The sequence below is a fragment of the Capsicum annuum genome, chromosome 12 (assembly GCF_002878395.1).
Source record: "Capsicum annuum cultivar UCD-10X-F1 chromosome 12, UCD10Xv1.1, whole genome shotgun sequence".
NCBI lineage: Eukaryota > Viridiplantae > Streptophyta > Magnoliopsida > Solanales > Solanaceae > Capsicum > Capsicum annuum.
The window spans coordinates 14,172,325-14,196,005 of NC_061122.1; the positions used below are offsets into that span (position 1 = coordinate 14,172,325).

At 38.5% G+C, this 23,681-nt stretch overlaps 1 pseudogene; it reads left to right on the forward strand.

Annotated features, from left to right (window-relative positions):
* The first annotated feature begins 898 nt into the window (after positions 1–898).
* On the forward strand, positions 899–22,771 carry LOC107850009 (annotated as a pseudogene).
* The last annotated feature ends 910 nt before the right edge of the window (positions 22,772–23,681 follow it).

The following is a 23,681-nucleotide window of genomic DNA, read 5'->3' on the forward strand; positions in this document are numbered from 1 at the left end:
TTTCCCAGTTGCCCCAACTGAACATTACTCTTATTCCCCACTCAAAAATTCCCAGTTTTTTGTGGAAACAAATTCCCACGTGTTAGAAAACTAAATCAGTCTGCACTCTTAAAACAGTTGGCATGTTTGATACTAAGTAGCTGTTTAGCTCTGAAAATTATTTTTTTTCTTTTGAAAAATTATTTTATTTTAGTGAAAAGAATGAAAACAAGATAGTTTGACCATGAAAATTCTAAATACAATTTTGGAATTATATTTGAAAAAGTGAAAACAAGTTTTACTTGTTTTCACTTTTTTCACTTGTACTTCTCTCACAAAATTTCAAAAATAACTTTACAACTTTTAATGTATATCCATAGCCAAACACAACTCCAACTCCAGAAAATTATGATTTTCATGGCCAAATAGAACCTAAGATTCAAAGTTCGTTGTGGAAAAATCAACTGCTTTCTTAACGATGTGAATGACATACAATGAATCTTAGTAACCCATGGATTATGGTGATGGATCACATGAAAATTAGTTTAAGGAGGAGATTGTAGGGTGTGTGAATAAAAAGTCCCATTTAATAGCTGAAAGGATTGGCAAGCTAATACATATAAGGTGTATAATCTCTTAACGATATGTGTGTATATATATGTACACATTTTAATATTAACATACACATCATCAATTTAACATCATAAAATTTATAAGTGTTTCTTTATTTTTTAAACTCTATATTCAATATATTTATATAGAATGAAACTAAGGAAATATGATTTTAAGGTAACATCAACATGATCTTGACAGTTATTTACATTAAAAAGATGAAAAAACTGGTTGTTTGTATCTCACCACTATAAATACAACGCTTTGAAGAATCACAAAACACATACACATTACTAACTCTCCCAAAATGCAATTCTTTAGCTTGACTTCCATCTTTCTTTTTCTAACCTTCCTTTTTTGTTAAGGAAATGGAAGAAATCCAATAACCAAACCAAAAAATTGCCTCCAGGTCCATGGAAACTTCCTTTTATTGGAAGCATGCATCACATGGCTGATGGAGTTGCACACTGCGTCCTTACAGATTTATCCAAAAAATATGGACCGCTCATGCATCTTCAGCTTGGTGAAGTTTCTGTAGTTGTTATTACTTCTTCTGAGACGGCTAAACAAGTACTGAAAACTAATGATGTAACGCTCCGGAAAACGGGTCCCGGAGCGTCACACGGTGCTTGAGGCTACGAGTAGCCCCAAGCTAACCCTTTGAGCCATTTTCATTCAGTTCAACACAAATCAACGAGATTTCCATAAATAACCCTCAAATATCAACAGAGTAATCATCATCCAAGAATAAAAGAATTTCAGAAAGATAACAAAATACGACTTATTAGTCAACTCCCAACAACTATACTAGTCTGACAAGCCTCTAAGAAAATCAATAAAACCAGCGAGCCATTGAGACATGCCCCAACTGACTCATACTCAGCTATCAAATATAAACAATTCTGTGAAACCAACATCAGACATCACGTCCTCGGAACATGAGGACTCACCACAATAGAGGATGTAGAATAGCGTGCCTGAAGAATCACTGTCGAACCTGAAACTGAGCACCTGAACCTACATTTCGAGAAAATGCAGCCCACATCCGAAGATATGGGTCAGTACCATGGAAAGGGACCGAGTATATAGGGGTGTATGCAGTTGTATAAACATCATCATCATAAATATTTATAAGAAATATGCAGGATGTATGAAAGACTCACATAGCCCGAAGAAAATCGTCATAATCATGAGAGGATGAAATAAGTACAATAAAACATGTGAGTCATCATATAATTTGTCAATTACTTTCAGTTTATCAAGAATATCAATTCTCATAATGTAAATATCATTTAAATCTTTCGAAAGAATAACTTTCACAATTCCACTTTCAAATCACTTCACCATTCACCATAGACACAAGGAAACACACACACACTGGGAGATCCTACAACTGACATAAACCATGTGAGCTACATGGAGTCCAACGTACAACCCACGTTGGGGAGATCCGTCCTATTCTTGCCATTAGAGTAGGACTATCGATATCAAATCCACACAAACTAGTGATCACTATATAAATCAGCCTCAGGCTCACTCCTACGGGGGCACGTAGTTTTAGGGAAATGAGGTCGCTTTATACCTCCCACTCAGTGCTAAAGATTTCTCCCGGACTTAGCTGAGATCATTTCAAAGACAATCCACAACAAAACAATTTCAGTAATATCGGGAGCCATCATGCTTCCCATCTATCAAAATCAACCACGTTGCAGATTTCTTTCACACTCGAGTTCAAAACAACTCCATTAAGACCAAAAGGTCAAATCATTCAAAATATCTCAAATATTCAACATCAACGTGCTTATAACACACACTTTCTCAAAAAAAACACAATTTCCAATGGGGCTTCACGACTCAAATATCAAAATCATGATAAATATCGTTCCAGATTCATGCTTTATATCTCTACACATGTAAATTCATCTTTCAAAATCATAAACATCAAGATTTCATAATAATCATCATAAGATATAGGTTCATTCTTCAAATTCATAAAAATCAAATAAAAATCATGCCTTTGTAAAGAAAATTACTTTTGGGCACAAGAACGAAAAAGAGTTCTTGTGAAAAACTCCACATACCTTGAATGATGAACTTTAGATCGATACTCATTTTTGAGATATTAATCATGACTTTGAATGATGGTTCTTGGAGTTCTTGAACTAGGAACTTGGAATCTTGAATAAATTTGCAGAATTAATGGTGGACTTTGGAGGTTCTTGAAGTTGGATGTAGGAGCTTAGGCTTTTCTTTTTGAGGGAATTTAATGAAATATAACATATAATGCTTCTAATAGGCTTTAATATAGGGTTTGGACGGATTTTGGGTGAGGGGGAATGACCAAAACGCCCCTAAAAATTAAATAATTCTTGAATCTGTCCTTTGGTGGACTGTTTTGATAGTCTAAAGTAGATCAACCATAACGTTTTACTCCGATATCCAAATTGGATGAAACCAATTTCATTAGAAATAGGACTCTCATATCTTTCCGTTGATAAATAGTATCTCACCCATATCATTGTGTACAAGAAGTTATGATCGTTTGAAGTTGACCCAAAAATTTGCTTTTGATAGGCTGAAGTAGATCGACCATAAATTTTTGCTCCGATAGGCAAATTGGATGAAACCAATTTCATTGGAAAGAGGACTCGCATAGCTTTCCATTGATATATAGTAGATCACCCAGATCATTATGTACAAGGAGTTATGATCATTTAAAGTTGGAGCAAAAATACACCAGGCCTCAGTACTTTTTCCTTCACGTTTTACTGTTCACTACTATTCACGGTTCGATCAGAATGTTCATAATTCGTCGCTCGGGTGTCCATTTTGGATGATCCATATATCGTTGGAAATCTTATTCGATACTCTACATAATGATTGGTCATAATCTAATACATTCTGCACGGAAAATTTATAATTCATTCTAGAAGATAGAACCCAACATGTTTACGATAAAATTTCAATGAAAAATTTCCTGGGGTATTACATCATCCCCCCTTGAAAACATTCTTCCTCAAATGATGCTATACATGCCAAGATTAGATAGGGAATAGAGCATACAGCTGAAACCATTCGTTAGACTCATCACCACATCGTTTCTCACTCCGAATGCAACTTTTATCAAGAAACTACAGCTGAACACATAATAAATGACAGCTGAACTGCTGCAACTTTTATCAAAAGTGCATGATTTAGGAAAGAAAGGTACCTTCGGCTTGATCGGAGTTCGCAGAAAATAGGTGTGGGTACTTGGATCGCATATCCACCTCAGCTTCCCAAGTTACACCCTCAACAGATTGGTTTCACCACAATACCTTGGCCAAGGGAACTTCTTTGTTCCTTAGTCTTCGGACACTGAAATCAAGAATCTCAACAGGAATCTCATCAAAAGAAATATTTTCTTGAATGTCAGCACTCACAGAGGAATCCACTACCACAGCATCGCTAATATGCTTTCTAAGCATGGAAACATGGAATATTGGATGAACAGAGGACAACTCGGAAGGCAACTCGACCTCATAAGCTACCTTACCTACACGGCTAAGAATTTTGTAAGGACCAACATAACGGGGACTAAGCTTCCCCTTCTTTTCGAATCTCTTCACCCCCCTCATGGGTGAAATTTTCAGATACACTAGGTCACCAACTTCAAACTCAAGGTCTCTCCTTCTAACATTCACATATGACTTCTGACGACTCTGCGCAATTTTCAACCTTTCCCTAATCAACTTAACTTTTTCCATAGCCTCAAATACCGAATAAGGACCACGCACAGCCGCTTCACCCACCTCGAACCAACGTATGGATGATCTACACTTCCTCCCATATAAGGCTTCAAACGGAGCCATGCCAACACTAGAGTGGAAACTGTTATTGTAAGCAAACTCTATCAACGGTAAGTGATCATCCCAACTTCCCTTAAAGTCAAGTGCACAAGCTCTCAACATATCCTCTAAGGTCTGGATAGTTCGCTCAGTCTGACCATCGGTCTGCGGATGAAAAGCAGAACTCAAAAGCACTTGGGTACCAAGACCCTTCTGAAAAGCTTTCTAAAATTGCGAAGTGAACTGAGTACCCCTATCCGAAACGATAGACAAGGGAACTCCATGCAGTCTGACTAGCTCTTGGATATACAATCTAGCGTAATCTTCAGCATTATATGAAGTATGAACAGGCAAGAAATGAGCAAACTTAGTCAACCTATCAACCACAACCCAAATGGAATCATAATGGTGTCGAGAAGGAGGTAAACCAATCACGAAGTTCATATTTATCTCTTCCCACTTCCAGGTGGAAATACTAAACTCTTGCATCATACCACCAGGTATTTGGTGTTCAACCTTAACCTGTTGGCATGTTGCACACTTAGCTACAAACGCTGCTATATCTTTCTTCATGCCACCCCACCAATAGATTTCCCGCAAGTATCGGTACATCTTGGTTGCACTAGGATGAATAGAATATCGCACCCCGTGCACTTCATCCATAATCCTGTGTCTCAGATCATCAACATTCAGGGCACACAATCTACCCTGCAATCTCAACATACCATCTCCCCCTTGGGAGAAAACCTCTACTTTTTGGTCCTTGACTGACTCCTTCAGTTTGACCAAACTAGCATCTAAGTATTACTTTTCCTTCACTTCCGAAACCAAGGAGGATTCGGAACTACTCTGAACCCCTATACTACCTTCAGCAAAGTAAAACAACCTAACCCCCAATCTAGCCAAACGATGTACATCACGAGCCAGCTCTTTCTTACCTTCTACTACATGCGAAACACTACCCATGGACACTCTACTTAGGGCATCCGCCACAACATTGGCCTTTCCCGGATGGTACAGCACACTCATATCATAGTCCTTTAATAATTCTAACCATCATCTCTGCCTAAGATTCAATTACCTCTGGGTAAACACATACTGCAGACTCTTATGATCAGTGAAAACATAACATGGACACCATACAAATAGTGTCTCCAGATTTTCAAAGTAAACACAACAGCAGCCAACTCAAGGTCATAGGTGGGGTAATTTTTCTCATGGGGTTTCAACTGTCTAGAAGAATAAGCAATCACCTTAACTTTCTGCATCAATACACAACCCAACCCAACTCTCGAAGCATCACAGTACACCACAAAACCATCAACACCATTAGGTAAAGTCAAAACAGGGGCTGAAGTGAGTCGAGTCTTCAACTCTTGAAAACTCTTCTCACAAGTTCGGACCATAAGAACTTCACTTTCTTTTAGGTCAACCGAGTCATAGGAGACGCTATAGAGGAAAAACCCTCAACAAAACAGCGGCAATAGCTAGCTAAACCCAAGAAACTTTGGATATCAGTCGGAGAAATAGGTCTAGGCTAATTTCTAACAGCTTTGATCTTTTGAGGATCAACTCTAATACCCTCGAAAGAAATGATATGACCCTGAAAAGAAACTAACCTTAGCCAAAAATCACACTTATTGATCTTGGCAAAAAACTTGTGATCTCTAAGGGTTTGCAAGACAGTTCGGAGATGATCAGAATGTTCATCCTCACTACGGGAGTACACCAGTATATCATCGATGAACACTATGACAAACATATCCAGATATGGTATGAACACTCGATTCATGAGGTCCATGAAAGCTGCTGGGGCATTAGTTAACCCGAAAGACATAACAAGAAACTCAAAATGGCCATAACGAGTTCAAAAAGCGGTTTTTGGGATGTCACACTCCCTAACTTTGAGTTAATGATAGCTGGAACGAAGGTCTATCTTTGAGAAATAACTTGCACCTTGAAATTGGTCAAACAAATCATCTATTCTCGAAAGGGGGTATTTATTTTTTACGGTGACTTTATTCAGTTGGCGGTAATCAATGCACATACGCAAAGAGCCATCTTTCTTTCTCACAAACAACACAAGAGCACCCCAAGGAGAAACATTGGGCCTTATGAAATCCTTATCTAGTAGATCTTTGAGTTGCTCTTTCAACTCCTTAAGTTCTGTAGGGGCTATACGATAAGGAGGAATAAAAATGGGTTGAGTATTAGAAAGAAGATCAATCCCGAACTTTATCTCTCTATTAGGAGGTATCCCTGGGAGATCATCCAAAAATACATCAGAAAATTCATTGAAGACGTTAACAAACTGGAGAGTTGGAGTCTCAGACTTAGTGTCTTTGACTCTAACCAAATGGTAAATACACCCATTGGAAATAAGCTTTCTAGCTTTGAGGTAAGAGATAAAATGACTCTTGGGTAACACAGAATTCCCAGACACTCAAACACGGATGCACCCCAAAACTAAAACTTGACCACTCGGGTCCGACAATCAATAGAGGCATAAGAAGAAAACAGCCAGTCCATACCCAGAATCACGTCAAAATCTACCATGTCTAACTCAATCAGATCAGCCAACAAGACTTTATGAAGAACAGTAACATGACATTTTTTATACACTTTCTGGGCAACAATCGAATCACCCACTAGGGTTGAAACTAGGATAGGATCAGGAATAATCTCAGGACTCATTTCAAAATTCACAGGAATGAAAGGTGTAACATATGAGAAACTAGATCCAGGATCCAACAAAGCATACACATCAAATTAAAATATATGAAGCATACCAGTAACAACATCGGGAGAGTCCTCCTGTTCCTGGCGGGATGGTAAAGCATAGAATCTATTTTGGCGCTGCCCGCCAGCATTGCTAGAAGAGGCGCCCTGAGCTAAGGCTGGGCGAGTCACTAGAACTGGAGCACTAACAGTCTGAGTCTAGGTCTGAGGGTGATAGTCACGACGCCCTTGTCCATCCTGTGGTCAATCTCTAACTCTGTAACCCATTTCACCACACCAAAAACAACCCCTCTTCTCACCCCAACACTCAGCCGAATGAGCCCTACCACACTTAGGACACAGGGGACGATTTGGCTTACTGCCAGCACTGTACTGGGACCTGGATGCATATGACCTGCTACCTTGCTCCTTCCTACCTCTAGGCACGAGAGCACTAGAAGATGACGGTACTGGCATAGACGAACGATCTTGATACTGAGGGCGACTCCCTCCCTATGATCTAGTCTGACCCTGTCTATACTGCTCGGACCTAGCTCTCTTATTCCCTCTCATTCTATCTCTCTACTTAATCTTGTCTGCCTCAATCTGTTGGGTATGAGTCATCAGCCTAGAAAGATTTATCTCACTATTTAGCATAGCAGACCTACACTCCTTAACCACATAACTAGACACTCTAGTCACAAACTTACTCATACTAGCCCGATTATCAGCTACTAAGTCAGGAGCATACTTGGCCAACTGATTGAACTTTAGATGGTACTCCCTAATAGTCATAGAGCCCTGTCGCAGGTTCATAAACTCTTCCACCTTTGCCTCTCTTATCTCCAAAGGGAAAAACTTATCTAGAAATGCATCTTGGAACTCTTGCGAAGTTGTAGGGACAGCTCCCTCACCTCTACCTTTCCTCCAAGCAACAACCCAGTCATAAGCAAGGTCTTTCAACCTATACACAGCCAACTCCACACTATGTTCCTCAGATACATGCATCACCTGAGTAATCTTCCGTACCTCCTCTAAAAATAATTGTGGATCCTCATCAGACTTGGACCCATAGAATTTCAGCGGATTCATCCGCATGAAGTCACGGATCCTGGTAGCAGCTGAATCACCTCCCTGCTGCTGTGGAGCCGGGGCTGGGTTGGCCTGAACATTTGCAGTAACAGCTTGGGCCAGTGCCTAAAAGGCTGCCCGAAATTAAGCATAAGACACATTTTCATTCAATGGGTCAGCGGGTTGAGGTTGCTGACCATCATTATTTCTTCTCGCTCGACATGGAGGCATATTTTTTAATAAAGAGAGCACGAATCAATAGCAGAGAGAGACACTTTAAGTACGATAGACTTCTGAAAGAAAGAATCACACTTTTTGCTAAAACGTCTTATAGCCTCTTGCCCATAGATGTGGCGCGCTACACATCGATGATTAAGTCTCTACTTAACGCGGCTTGTCAGACTCTCTAGGACACCTTAAAACCTTAGGCTCTGATACCAAGCTTGTAACGTCTCAAAAAATGGGTCCCAGAGCGTTACACGGTGCTTGAAGCTATGAGTAGCCCCAAGCTAACCCTTTGAGCCATTTTCATTCAATTCAAAACAAATCAACGGGGTTTTCATAAATAACCCTCAAATATCAACAGAGTAATCATCTTCCAAGAATAAAAGAATTTCAGAAAGATAACAAAATATGACTTATTAGTCAACTCCCAACATCTATACTAGTCTGACAAGCCTCTAAAAAAATCAATAAAACCAGCGAGCCATTAAGACATGCCCCAACTAACTCATACTCAGTTATCAAATATAAACAATTCTGTGAAACCAACATCAGACATCATGTCCTCGGAACATGAGGACACACCACAACAGAGAATGTAAAACAGCGTGCCCGAAGAATCACTGTCAAACCTGGAACTGAGCACCTTAACCTATATTCTGAAAAAATGTAGCCCACATCCAAAGATGTGGGTCAGTACCATGGAAAGGGACCGAGTATATTGGGGTGTATGCAGTTGTATAAACATCATCATCATAAATATTTATAAGAAATATGCAGTATGTATGAAAGACTCACATAGTCCGAAGAAAATCATCATAATCATGAGAGGATGAAATAAGTACAATAACACATGTGAGTCATCATATAATTTGTCAATTACTTTCAGTTCATCAAGAATATCAATTCTCATAATGTAAATATCATTTAAATCTTTCGAAAGAATAACTTTCACAATTCCACTTTTAAATCACTTCACCATTCACCATAGACACAAGGAAACACACACACACTGGGAGATCCTACAACCGACATAAACCATGTGAGCTATATGGAGTCCAACGTACAACCCACGTTGGGGAGAGCCATTCTATTCTTTCCATCAGAGTAGGACTATCGATATCAAATCCGCACAAACTAGTGATCACTATATAAATTAGCCTCAGGCTCACTCCTACGAGGGCACGTAGTTCTAGGGAAGTAAGGTCGCTTTATACATCCCACTCGGTGCTAAAGATTTCTCCTGGACTTAGCTCAGATCATTTCAAAGACAATCCACAACAAAACAATTTCAGTAATATATAAATATACATCGGGAGCCATCATGCTTCCCATCTATCAAAATCAACCACGGTGTGGATTTCTTTCACACTCGAGTTCAAAACAACTCCATTAAGACCAAAAGGTCAAATCATTCAAAATATCTCAAATATTCAACACCAACGTGCTTATAACACACACTTTCTCAAAAAAAAAAACACAATTTCCAATGGGGATTCATGACCCAAATATCAAAATCATGATAAATATCATTCAAGATTCATGCTTTATATCTCTACACATGTAAATTCATCTTTCAAAATCATAAACATCAACATTTCATAATAATATCATAAGATATGGGTTCATGCTTCAAATTCATAAAAATCAAATAAAAATTATGCCTTTGTAAAGAAAATTACTTTTGGGCACAAGAACGAAAGAGAGTTCTTGTTAAAAAATCCCACATATCTTGAATGATGAACTTTAGATCGATACTCATTTTTGAGATGTTAATCATGCCTTTGAATGATAGTTCTTGGAGTTCTTGAACTAGGCACTTGGAATCTTGAATAAATTTGCAGAATTAATGGTGAACTTTGGAGGTTCTTGAAGTTGGATGTAGGAGCTTAGGCTTTTCTTTTTGAGGGAATTTGATTAAATATAACATATAATGCTTCTAATAGGCTTTAATATAGGGTTTGGACGGATTTTGGGTGAGGAAGAATGACCAAAACGCCCCTAAAAATTAAATAATTCTCGAATCTGTCCTTTGGTGGACTGTTTTGATAGTCTGAAATAGATCAATCATAACGTTTTACTCCGATATCCAAATTGGATGAAACCAATTTCATTAGAAATAGGACTCTCATATCTTTCCGTTGATATATAGTATCTCACCCATATCATTGTGTATGAGGAGTTTTGATCAATTGAAGTTGACCCAAAAATTTGCTTTTGATAGGCTGAAGTAGATCGACCATAACATTTTGCTTCGATAGACAAATTGGATGAAACCAATTTCATTGAAAAGAGGACTCGCAGATCTTTCCATTGATATATAGTAGATCATGCAGATAATTATGTACAAGGATTTATGATCATTTAAAGTTGGAGCAAAAATACACCAGGCCTTAGTACTTTTTCCTGCATGTTTTACTGTTCACTACTATTCACGGTTCGATCGGAATGTTCATAACTCGTCGTTCGGGTGTCCGTTTTGGATGATCCACATATCGTTGGAAAGCTTATTTGTTACTCTACGCACTGGTGGGTCATCATCTAAGACATTCCATATGTAAAATTTATAATTCATTCTAGAAGATAGAACCCAACATGTTTACACAAAAAATTTCAACGAAAAATTTCCCGGGGTATTACACATGACCTCACTTTCGTATAGGCCTAGACTCTTGGCCTTTGACATTATCTATTATGATAGGAAGGATATCGCCAGGGGCGGACCTACGTTCAATTTTGGGGTGCTCCGGCACCCACTAAACTCGATGCAAAATAGTTATAATTACATAGAAAATATATCAAAATAGGTATAAAATATATCAAAATAGGTATAAAATATATAAAAGCACTCACTATATCAAAAAGGTGGCTGGGTGCATTGACATTTGGGTTGATCTTAAGGTGATTCATTGGAAGGAGGTCCTGGGTTCAAACCGCATTCAGGTGATTTTCTTTTTAAAATTTTTTAAGCACCCACTATTCTTAAATCCTGGATCTGCCACTGGATATCGCCTTTAGCCCCTATGGTCAGTGTTAGGCGTTTGCCTTAATAGCTTTTCACTATACTTAGAATTTACCTTTTCTTGAAGGACAAAAGTACATTTTCCATGACTGCATTTACTTTACCAAAAGAAAAATAAAATTACATGTACCTTCCTAATAAATGAGGATCCTTCCTTCTCAATTTATGGTATTCACAATATAATGATGGAGACATGGAGTCTTGTTTAGGACGAGACGTAAATTTGAATTTCTCGGTTATTAATTGACCAAATTAACCATATTACATTGTTATGTCTCTTTTGATGTATTTCAACCTCGTTGTCTTATTTATCGTCATTCAATATTTATTTTGTTAGGTTGACATGTAATTTTTATCCTACAGGTGAATTTTGGAGACAGATGCGTAAAATTTAGATGATGGAAGTATTAGTTCAAAGAACGTCCGATCATTTAGTTCAATCAGACATGATGAAGTTGTCCATCTCATTGACTCTGTCCAATCATCCTCATCACTTGGTGATCCAGTTAATTTTACAGAGACGATTATTAGGTTCACAAGTTCCATGATATGCAGATCAATATTTGGGAAAGTACTAAAAGAGCAAGACACACTTTTTAAACTAATTGGCGAAGTGCTACGCTTAGGAGGAGACTCTGATGTGGCTGACATCTTCCCTTCATAATTCTCTCATTGGAGCAAAGCAAAAACTTTTAGATTCCCACCGTAAGTTAGATTCAATTGTTGAGGACGTCATCAACGAGCACAAGAAGAATCTTTCAACTCACAAGAGTGATGATGTATTGGGAGGTGAAGACCTAATTGACACGACCCGAACTAGGGCCTGGCCGTGACGGACATCCCGAACCATGAAGGCCCAGACGTCCTACTCTATTTGGTAATCATGCACAACATTCACATATTAAAAGGGGATGCAGAAATATAATTTGATATGGAAACATGGTCATACTCTGGATTTAGTTTAACAATAAGAAATGAAATCCGAACTCAACTAAACAGCATCTGTAACAGTCTGCGAAATCTCTACTACATGAAAATCTGACAACTATCTGAAAGCTGGGACAAGGCCCCAGTAGACCAAAACAACAGAATAACATAATTTGAAATAACCAGCCTTCTGGAATAAAAAAGGCTCACCACTGTACAGATCACTTCTCTCTGGGATACTCAACTGATTAGCCGGACCCTTAGCCTGAGCATCCGTACTTAGAAGGTAGGGAGTCAATACAGATGTACTGGTACGCTGAGCAAATCCAAAATAATAATTTATATTCAACATATATGAGAGCCATTTTAAAAACAATTCATAAACATATCATATAGTAAGAAATCTCATGGGCATTTCTGAAAGACTCTGAAAGAAAATCATCTGAACTCTGAGACATTCTTTGTTTTACTTCACGCTAGGTGGTATACCCTATAACTCTGAAATTCCATGGGCCATATGGAATCCGTCATTGACTCGGCGGGGAAGCCTGTAACCCAAGTGTGCCGCAAGGGTTGGAGTCTCTGACTCTGCTACGCCACACGGCCATCGCCAGCATAAAAATAATATACCCGGATCGGCAAATCACGATTTTAGGCTAAGAGTTACTTGAACTCTATCCCTCTTCAGGTAACCACCTAACTCTCTTTATGCCCATTTTTAACTCTTTAAGACATGCATTCTCTGAAAACATACTCTAAAAACTCTAACTCTGTTATGGCATATATTTATATGGTATCGTCATACCATTGATTTGGAAGTCACATCTCTGAGCCATTATTGGCATATAATAATCTCTGTTTCAAAATGTAAATCTAGGACCACAATATCAATAAATCATTTCAAGAAACTCTTTCTTAAAGCTCATGTAAACATATGCAAGAAACTCTCTTTTTCACCATTTCAATTACACAAGGTGGTCATGTCAAAGATATCAATCATATGCAATTCTTTCTTTTTAAGACAAAAATGAAATCATAACAAGAAACTCCCTCTCATCATCATAAAAATCATGTTAAATACTTAGATATTGAAAAGATCCCCTTCAAAACATTAAACAAGCATCTCAAATCATTCCCAACAAGTTTAACAACTCTAAATCATCAAAAAGAGGGGTTTCAATAATAATGCTCTCAATTAAATCTTCAACATCATACATATTCATATCAGTTTAAATCAATTTAAGGGGGAAAGGCCTAAAGATCAAAACAATACTATCATCAACACACCAAAGATGTGAAATTTAAACCATAAGTTCCAAAACCCCTTTAAAATTCATGCTGGATAATCTTTAAATCATGTTCTAGTGTTGATAAGCCCATGTAGGTTTTAGGATAAACCCCACATACCTCTATTTAGGAGATTAAAGGATGATTCTTGATGCCCACGGCTTGTGGATTCTAAATCTTCAATCAATTTTTAATACCCACGGTTGAATCTTGAGTTGTTTGGATTTTCTTGTTTGAAACCCTAAGGAGTGTTCTTGATGGTTTCTGATGAAAATATTAATAATCAGGTCATTTGGGATTAAAATCCCATGTTTAAGCTGATAAGGGGGGTGGAAAATACCCAATATACCCTTAATGAGATGGAATAAAAATACAACTAGGAGCCCAATTTTACGGACCACCGTGACACGCCACGTTAGTGGTGGCTCACTAGAAATTGATGAATGGAATTTTTAAGGTCACCGCGACGCGGAGCCATCGCGTTATCCCACTAGTTGGGACTTGGAACTTAGCGCGACGTGCCATAATCGCGCTATGCTACTGGAATTTGACAATTGCTAAATAGGCCCACTCCGCGACGCGCCAAGCACCAAAATGACGGTGTTTTACGATTAGGACTTAAATCAGCCATAACTTCTTGCCCGGGTATCGGATTTGGGCGAATCTTATATCAACGGAAAGCTGATTCAATTTTCCATATAATAAAAATTTGAAATCACGAAAATTATATATTTTTTAAACTTTACTCATTTTGGAAGCCAAAAATGAGACTAAGTCTCTTTGACACCATTCTAGTCATTTAACTCTAAAAGCATATTACCACGAACTAATGCATGGACGATTTTGCGGGGTGTTACATTATCCCCCCTTGGGATCATTTGTCCCCGAATGATGACACGGAACACAGACAAGCACGATTTAAGATACACTAAGGCCACAAAAGAATAAGACAAGGATTGTACTTTTCATTTCGTCATTCACCGGATTAAATAAGTTTGGGTATCTATCTCTCATGTAATTTTCTGATTCCCAAGTTGCTTCTTCAACTTTTTGATTTTTCTACAACACTTTAATCGAGGCTATTTCTTTGCTCCTCAGTTTCCTAACTTAGAAATCCAAAACTTCCACGGGCTCTTCTTCATAGGATAAGGAGTCTGTCACCTTGACCTCCTCTACAGGCAACACTAATGAATGGTCTCCAATACATTTCTTCAACACGGATATGTGAAATACCAGATGAACAGAACCAACTCTAACACATACACAACTTCACCTATCCTTCTCAAAATCTGGTGTGACCCTATATACCGAGGACTCAGCTACCTTTCTTCCCGAATCACATAACTCCCTTTATAGGGGAGATTTTAAGGAACACCTAATCACCAACCTCAAACTCGAAGTCTCTTATCCTAACATCCGCATAGGATTTTTGTCTACTCTGGGCTGTTTTAAGTCATTCTCTAATAATTTTCACGTCCTCCATCGCCTGATGAACAAGATCAGGCCCGAACAACTGAGTCTCACCCACTTTATACCACCCTACCAGTGATCTACATCTTCTCCCATACAAAGCTTCAAACGGAGCCATCTTAATACTGGCATGGTAGCTGTTATTATAAGAGAACTCCATTAACGGCAAGTGATCTACCCATCTACCTTTGAAGTCAATTACACAAGCCCTCAACATATCCTCAAGGGTCTGAATGGTGCGCTCAGCTTTCCCATCAGTCTGAGGGTAGAAAGCAGTACTCAGGTTCACTTGGGTACCTAAACCCCTCTGAAAAGTCCTTCAAAACTGTGAAGAGAGTTGAGTACCTCTGTCAAATATGATAGATACAGGTGCCCCATGCAAATGGACTATCTCCTCAATGTAAAGCTTGGCATAATCATCTCCCGAATAGTTGGTCCTCATAGGCAGAAAATGTGCTGACTTGTCAGCCCATCAACAATCACCCAAATAGAATCATACTGGTTTCGGGACCTCGAAAGTCCCATAATAAAATCCATATTGATCATTTCCCATTTCCATAAGGGCAAGGCAATCTTTTGGGAAGTACCACCAGGCCTCATATGTTCTACCTTAACTTGTTGACAGTTCAAACACTTGGCGACACAGTTAGCCACATCTCACTTCATATTATTCCACCAATAAATGGTTTTTAGATCATGATACATCTTGGTAGAGCCTGGGTGAACAACATACCCCTCCATCTTCGAAATCTAAGAGTCACACTCCAAGATTTGCTAGTCGGTGAATATCCTTCACCATCTCTCTTTTCCCGTCTTCAACATGAAAAAACTGCCCATAGACAACCTGCTAAAGGCGTCAGCTACCACATTTGCCTTTCCCGAATAATAGTGTAGGGTCATGTCCTAATCCTTTACCAATCCCATCCAGCATCGTTGCCTGAGGTTCAATTCTTTCTGCAAGAAAACATACTATAAACTCTTATGGTCAATGAAAATATCAACATGCACCCCATAAAGATAATGCTGCCAGATTTTAAGTGCAAACACCACAACCTCTAACTCCAAGTCATGGATGGGGTAATTTTGCTCATGCACCTTCAACTGTCTGGATGCATCAGCCACCACCTTACCATGCTGCATAAGTACACACCCAAGTCCCACACGAGATGCATCACAGTACACAACAAACCCTTCCGTACCTTCCGAAAGATTCAAAATAGGAGCAGTTGTTAACCTATCTTCTAACTTCTCAAAACTATTCTCACAGGAGTTAGACCACATGAACTTTACCTTTTTCTGAGTCAACTTAGTAAGTGGTCCAACTATGGAAGAAAAACTCTACAAACCTTCTATAATACCCTGCCAAACCTAAGAAGCTCCGAATATTGGTTGGAGTCATGGTTCTGGGCCATTTTCTCACTGCCTCAATCTTCTAGGGATCAACCTTAATCCCGTCACTAGACACGATATGCCCCAAGAAAGTAATAGCATTAAGCCAGAATTCGTACTTAAAAATTTCGCATACAACTCATGATCTTTGAGAGTCTGAAGGATGATTCGGAGGTGATTGGCATGGTCTTCCTCACTCTTGGAATAAATCAGAATATCATCAATGAAAACTATAACAAAAAGATCTAGAAACTGACGGAACACCCTGTTCATAAGATCCATGAAGGCTGCAGGGGCATTAGTCAACCCGAAGGATATGAATAAGAATTCATAATGACCATATCTGGTTCGAAAAGCTATTTTGAGAATATCTGACTCCCTAACCTTCAATTGATGATATCCCGAATGAAGGTCTATCTTTAAAAAATATTTAGCACCCTAAAGCTGGTAAAAAAAATCATCATTCCTAGGAAGAAGATATTTATTTCTAATTGTGACCTTATTTAACTGACGGTAATCTATGCACATACGAAGGGAACCATCTTTCTTTTGCATGAAGAGTACAGGTGCACCCCAGGGAGAAATACTAGGACGGATAAAACCTTTATCTAGAAGATCTGCTAGCTGTTCTTTCAATTCTTTCAACTTGTTGGAGCCATTCTATATGACGGAATAGAGATAGGACGGGTATCTAGAAATAAATCAATGCCAAAATCTATCTCCCTATCAGGAGGTATTCCTGGGAGATCATCTGGAAAGACTTCTGGGAACTCATTTACTACCGGGATAGACAAAAAGGAAGGACTTTCGGTATTAGAATCTTTAACCCGAATAAGATGGTACAAACAACCTTTGGAAATAAGCTTACGGGCTCTGAGATAAGATAGAAAGTTCCCTCTAGGTGCTAAAGAATACCCCTCCCATTCTTTCACCGATGCATTTGGAAAAGAAAATGTGACTCTTTGGGTTCTATAATTTAATGTGACATAGCACGAATGAAGCCAGTCCATCCCTAGAATAGCATCAAAATAAAGCATGTCTAGGCCTACGAGGTCTGCCACTGTATCCCGGCCACAAACAGTCACCACACAATTTCTATACACCCTCCTAGCCATCATAGATTCACCCACCAGAGTGGAAAGAGAAAAAGGCTCAGCAATCACATTGGGTTCAAACCCAAAACCAACAGCCACATAAGGGGTCACATATGACAGGGTATACCTGGGATCAAGTAACACATAAACATCACGAAAAAAGATTTACAATGTAACAGTAACTACATCCGGTAAGGCCTCTGCCTCTTGGCGGTTGGTTAAGGCATACAACCGATTGTGGCCAATTTCGGCGGCTGAAGTGGCACCCTTTTGAGGCGGTGGTGGTGCAGAAGAATTAACCTGTGACTTGGCTCCACCAACATTACCCTTTGCTGCCGGACATTCTCTCTGGATATGGCCTGGCTAGCCGCATGAATAACACACCATAGTGCCAAACTGACATCTCTCTGGATAATTTTTCTCATATTTCTCACAGTGCAGGTATGTTTGAGAGGTCCGAGCTACACTTCCTTGATACTGTGAACCCTGCATCCTCAGTCGCTGCCTATACTGGAAATCTTGAGTGCGCTGTCCAGCTGGGGTCTGGTCACCGGGGCACTAGCTACAGACTGCACATTACCCCAATTCTTCTTCTTCTGCCATTTGTTACCCCAATTCCTACTCTGTTGCTGACTGTAGCTCTAGTCTACTATTTTGGCTCTCTTTGCCTATTTGTCCTTCTCTCTGGATTCAGTGATCTTCTTTTTCTTTTCCTCAACTTACTGCATGTGGACTGACAGTCTGGCAAAATCTATGTCCTGGTTCAACATTGCTCCCTGACATTCAAGTACTAAGTCATCTGAAAGGCCGGATACAAATTTCCTCATTCGGGCTCTCATGTTACTAGTCATATCTGGAGCATAACGGGCTAGTTGGTTGAACTTCAGAGTGTACTCTTGGATACCCATCTTCAGGTTTGGCCTCCCTCAACTCGAGAGAAAAGAACCGATTAAGGAAGGCTTCCATGAACTCGGCCTAAACTGTGGGCTCGGCATGCTCACTCTTTGAATCTTCCCACTCGTTATACCATTGGTTCGCTACATCCTTAAGCTGGTAAGCTGCTAACTCAACCCCCTCTACCTCATCTACATGCATCACCTTAAAGATCTTTTCTATCTCATCCACAAACTCCTATAGATCCTCTTCCAACTTGGTACCAATAAACTTGGGCGGGTTCATCCTCATGAACTGGACCACTCTTGTAGCCTCAAACGTAACAGATGCAGACCTAATATATTTCAATCGTTGAGTCTGTGTGGCTACCAACTGTTCAAGAATGTGAATGGACTGTCTAAATTCTACATTAGATACTTCTCTCTTACGAGGCTGAGTACGGTTAGTCCCCATTTGGGGAGCTCTAGCTTCCCTAGGTGGGCCGGTCTGAGTAAGTGGGACTTACGGAGTATTATCAATCTCCGGAGTCTGAGCTCTATTTTGAGTCCTCATCCCATGAGTAGGAAGGACCTCATCTGTCTGAGCATTCTGATCATTAGTACGATGAGAAGGCATGATTGTTTATCTAAAATGCAAGAGATCAGGGATTAAAGGACAGATTAGACTCCAAAACACAAACTAAATTACAAAGAGGGGAAACATTCCTAAACTCCTAGTAGCCTCCTGCTTATAACTGTGGCGCGTTACACACCCATAAACAAGATTCTACCCGATGCAATTTTGCAGATACCCTGGGACCATAAACCATGCTCTGATACCAAGTTTGTCATGACCCGAACTAGGGCCTGACCGTGATGGACATCTCAACCATGAATACTAGGGCGTCCTACTCTATCTGGTAATCATGCACATAATTCATATAATAAAAAGAGATGCAGAAATATAATTTGATATAGAAATATGGTCATACTCTGGATTTAGTTTAACAATAAGGAATAAAATTTGAACTCAACTAAACAACATCTGGAACAGTCTGCGAAATCTCTACTACATGAAAATTTGACAACTATCTGAAAGCTAGGACAAGGCCCCCGGTAGACCAAAACAATGGAATAACAGAATCTAAAATAACAGGTCTTCTAGAACAAAGAAGGCTCACCACTACACAGATCACTTCTCTCTGGGATACTCTACTAATTAGCCGAACCTTTAGACTGAGCCTCCAAACCTGGGAGATAGGAGTCAATACAGATGTACTGGTATGTAGAGCAAATCCAAAATAATAAATAATATTCAACACATATGAGAGCCATTTTAAAAATAGTTCATAAACATATTATATAGTAAGAAATCTCATGGGCATTTCTGAAAGACTCTAAAAGAAAATAATCTGAACTCTGAGACATTCTTTGTTTTACTTCTGTGCTAGGTGGTATACCCTACAACGCTGAAATTCCACAGGCCATATAGGATCCGTCATTGACTCGGCGAGGAAGCCTCCAACCCAAGTGTGCCGCAAGGGTTGGAGTCTCTGACTCTGCTACGCCACATGGCCATCGCTATCGTAAAAATAATATACCCGGATCGACAAATCACAATTTTAGGCTAAGAGTTACTTGAACTCTAGCCCTCTTCAGGCAACCACCTAACTCTCTTTATGCCCATTTTTAACTTTTTAAGATATGCATTCTCTGAAAACATACTCTGAAAACTCTAACTCTTTCATGGCATACATTTATATGGTATCGTCATACCAATGAATTGCAAGTGACATCTCTGAGCCATTATTAGCATATAATAATCTCTGTTTCAAAACATAAATCTAGGACCACCATATCAATAAATCATTTCAAGAAACTCTTTCCTAAAGCTCATGTAAACATATGCAATAAACTCTCCTTTTCACCATTTCAAATACACAAGGTGGTCATGTCAAAGATATCAATCATATGCAATTCTTTTTTTTTAAGACAAGGACGAAATCATAACAATAAAATCCCTCTCATCATCATAAAAATCATGTTAAATACTTAGATATTGAAAATATCCCCTTCAAAACATTAAACAAGCATCTCAAATCATTCCCAACAAGTTCATCAACTCTAAATCATCAAAGAGAGGGGTTTCAATAATAATGCTCTCAATCAAATCTTCAACATCATACATATTCATATAAGTTTAAATCAATTTAAGGGGGAAAGGCCTAAAGACCAAAATAATAATATCATCAACACACCCAAGATGCAAAATTTAAATCATAAGTTCCAAACCCCCTTTAAAATTCATGCTTGATAATCTTTAAATCATGTTCTAGTGTTAATAAGCCCATGTAGTTTTTAGGATAAACCCCACGTACCTCTATTTAGAAAATTAAAGGATGATTCTTGATGCCCACGACTTGGGGATTCCAAATCTTCAATCAATTTCTAAAATCCATGGTTGAATCTTGAGTTGTTTGGATTTTCTTGTTTGAAACCCTAAGGAGTGTTCTTGATGGTTTCTAATGAAAATATTAATAATGAGGTCATTTGAGATTAAAATCTCATGTTTAAGCTGATAAGGGGGTGAAAAATACTCAATATACCCTTAATGAGACAGAATAAAAATATAACTAGGAGCCCAATTTTATGGACCACCGCAACGTGCCACGATTGCGGGGCTCACTGGAAATTGATGAATGGGATTTTTAAGGTCATCGCGACACGGAGCCATCGCATTGTCCCACTGGTTGGCATTTGGAACTTCAGTGCAACGCGCCACAATCGTACTATGCTACTGAAATTTGGCAATTGCTAAATAGGCCCACTCTGCGACACGCCAAGCACCAAAATGACGGTGTTTTACGATTAAAACTTAAATTAGCCATAACTTCTTACCCGGGTATCGGATTTGGGCGAATCTTATATCGACGGAAAGCTCATTCAATTTCCCATATGATAAAAATTTGAAATTAGGAAAATTATATATGGTTTAAACTTTACTCATTTTGGAAGCCAAAAATAAGACTAAGTCTCTTTGACACTATTCTAGTCATTTAGCTCTAAGAGCATATTACCACGAGCTAACGCATGGATGATTTTGCGGGGTGTTACACTAATTGAAGTCCTACTAAGACATAAGAGGGATGGATCTCTTCAATTTCCTATCACCAACGATAATATCAAAGCTATTATTATTGTAAGTATTGAATACTATGCTTGTTCTTGTGTATTTAACCATAGAGTACTTCCATAACTACAAATGTAGTAATCACTAAGAATTTCTGATTTGGAATGCTAATATTTTGATGTGTAAAGTATGGAAATAATAACTCAGATGATCATTCAACTAAGGATAGTTCTTATAGGAAGTCACTCAACTTTATTTTATAACCCAAAAGTTATTCAACTATTGATTCCGATAAATAATCATTTGAATTGGTTACGTAACATCCCAATTGAAATATCAATAGTGCTTGAGTGATGTACTTTTGGATTATAAACAAATTTGAGTGACTTTCTATGAGAACTACCATCTCAAAAGTCTGGTGTAAAAGTCAGTTTGTCAAAAAAGTTAATTGTTGCCGAAAAAACATATTCAATGTCAGATTATGCAATGAAAATAGTATGTGCGCTGTTTAATTTAATAAATTGGCTCATAAATTACAAGACATGTTTACAGCCGGATCAGAAATTTCATCAGCAACGACTGTATGGGCTATGGTTGAAAATGTTAAAAATCCAAGAATATTCACCAAAGCTCAAGCAGAAGTGCGAGACGTTTTTAGAGACAAAGTAATGTTCGATATAAATGATATAGAGGAGCTGAAATGCTTAAAGTTAGTTATTAAAGAAGTTTTGTGACTTCACCCACCAGTTTCACTTTTGGTCCCGAGAGAATATAGGGAAGAGACATGCATAAATTGCTATAATATTCCCGTGAAGACTACAATCATAGTCAATGTTTGGGCACTGGGAAGAGATCCTAAATATTGGGATGACGCAGAAAGTTTTATTCCAGAGATATTTGAGCAGTGTTCTGTGGATTTTATTGGTAATAATTTTGAATATCTTCCCTTTGGTGGTGGTAAGAGGATTTGTCGCGGAATATCATTTGGTTTTGCTAATGTTTATTTGCTGCTGGCTCAATTGCTTTATCACTTCGATTGGAAATTCCCTACTGGAATAAAGACAAGAGACTTGAACTTAACTGAATCATTTGGAATAGTTGCTCGCAAAAAAGGTGACCTTTACTTGATTGCAACTCCTTATCAACCTTAGTCGGCATTAACTTTCTAAAGTTCATATCTTATCATGTTCTCTTCTGGCATCTTTCTTCTGGTGTTTTGGGTTTATTTGTTTCTAGTGAATGCATCTTTTATCAAATAAGAACGTAATCGAGCTACTACAAGAACTAGTATTTCCCCTCCCCCTAATCCTTCCTGCAAACTTACCACTCATATGTACTGACGCATATTAAGTAATTAATAAAATATCTTGTTAACCACAAAAAGAAACTAAGAATGTATACTATTTTCTCTGACTTCTCTCTAGCGTTGTGATGGCATCAGTTGACTTAAATGAGAAAAATAAGGTTCAAACACCTCCTGTCCCACCAGATCCACCAAATAAATTAACTCAGGATGCTCACTCAGCCACTAATGGTAACACATCTCGGTAAGATAGCTGTGTTTTTCAGTGCACAAGATTACTTTGTTAATTTAGCAGAAAATGTAAACTCACAATAGTTAGGAAATTTATTAAAGGAAAGCCTTCAATGGAGGAAATATGAAAAGCTTTTTCTACTAGATACCATCTCAAAGAGTTTGTGAAGGTAGCTTACTTTGACAGTAAACATGTTTATCTGGATTTTGCGAATAAAGTAGACTATAATCACATCCATTTCAAAATTTTTATTCATTTTAAGGATTCCCCTATGAAAGTTCTCAAATGGAGTCCGAATTTTAAACCAGAAAAAGAAACACCTATTGCCCCTGTATGGATTTTGATTCATCAATTACCATGGCATCTTTAGATGGGATGTGATCTCTAGAATACTCAATTCGGTTGGTACGGCTGTTGCTCCAGACATGGCGACATATTCCAAATCTAGAGAAATGTGGCAAAGATAAAAGTGGTAATCGATCTTCTCAAACCAAACAGGATCAAATTTGGCTGGGGTATACCAAGA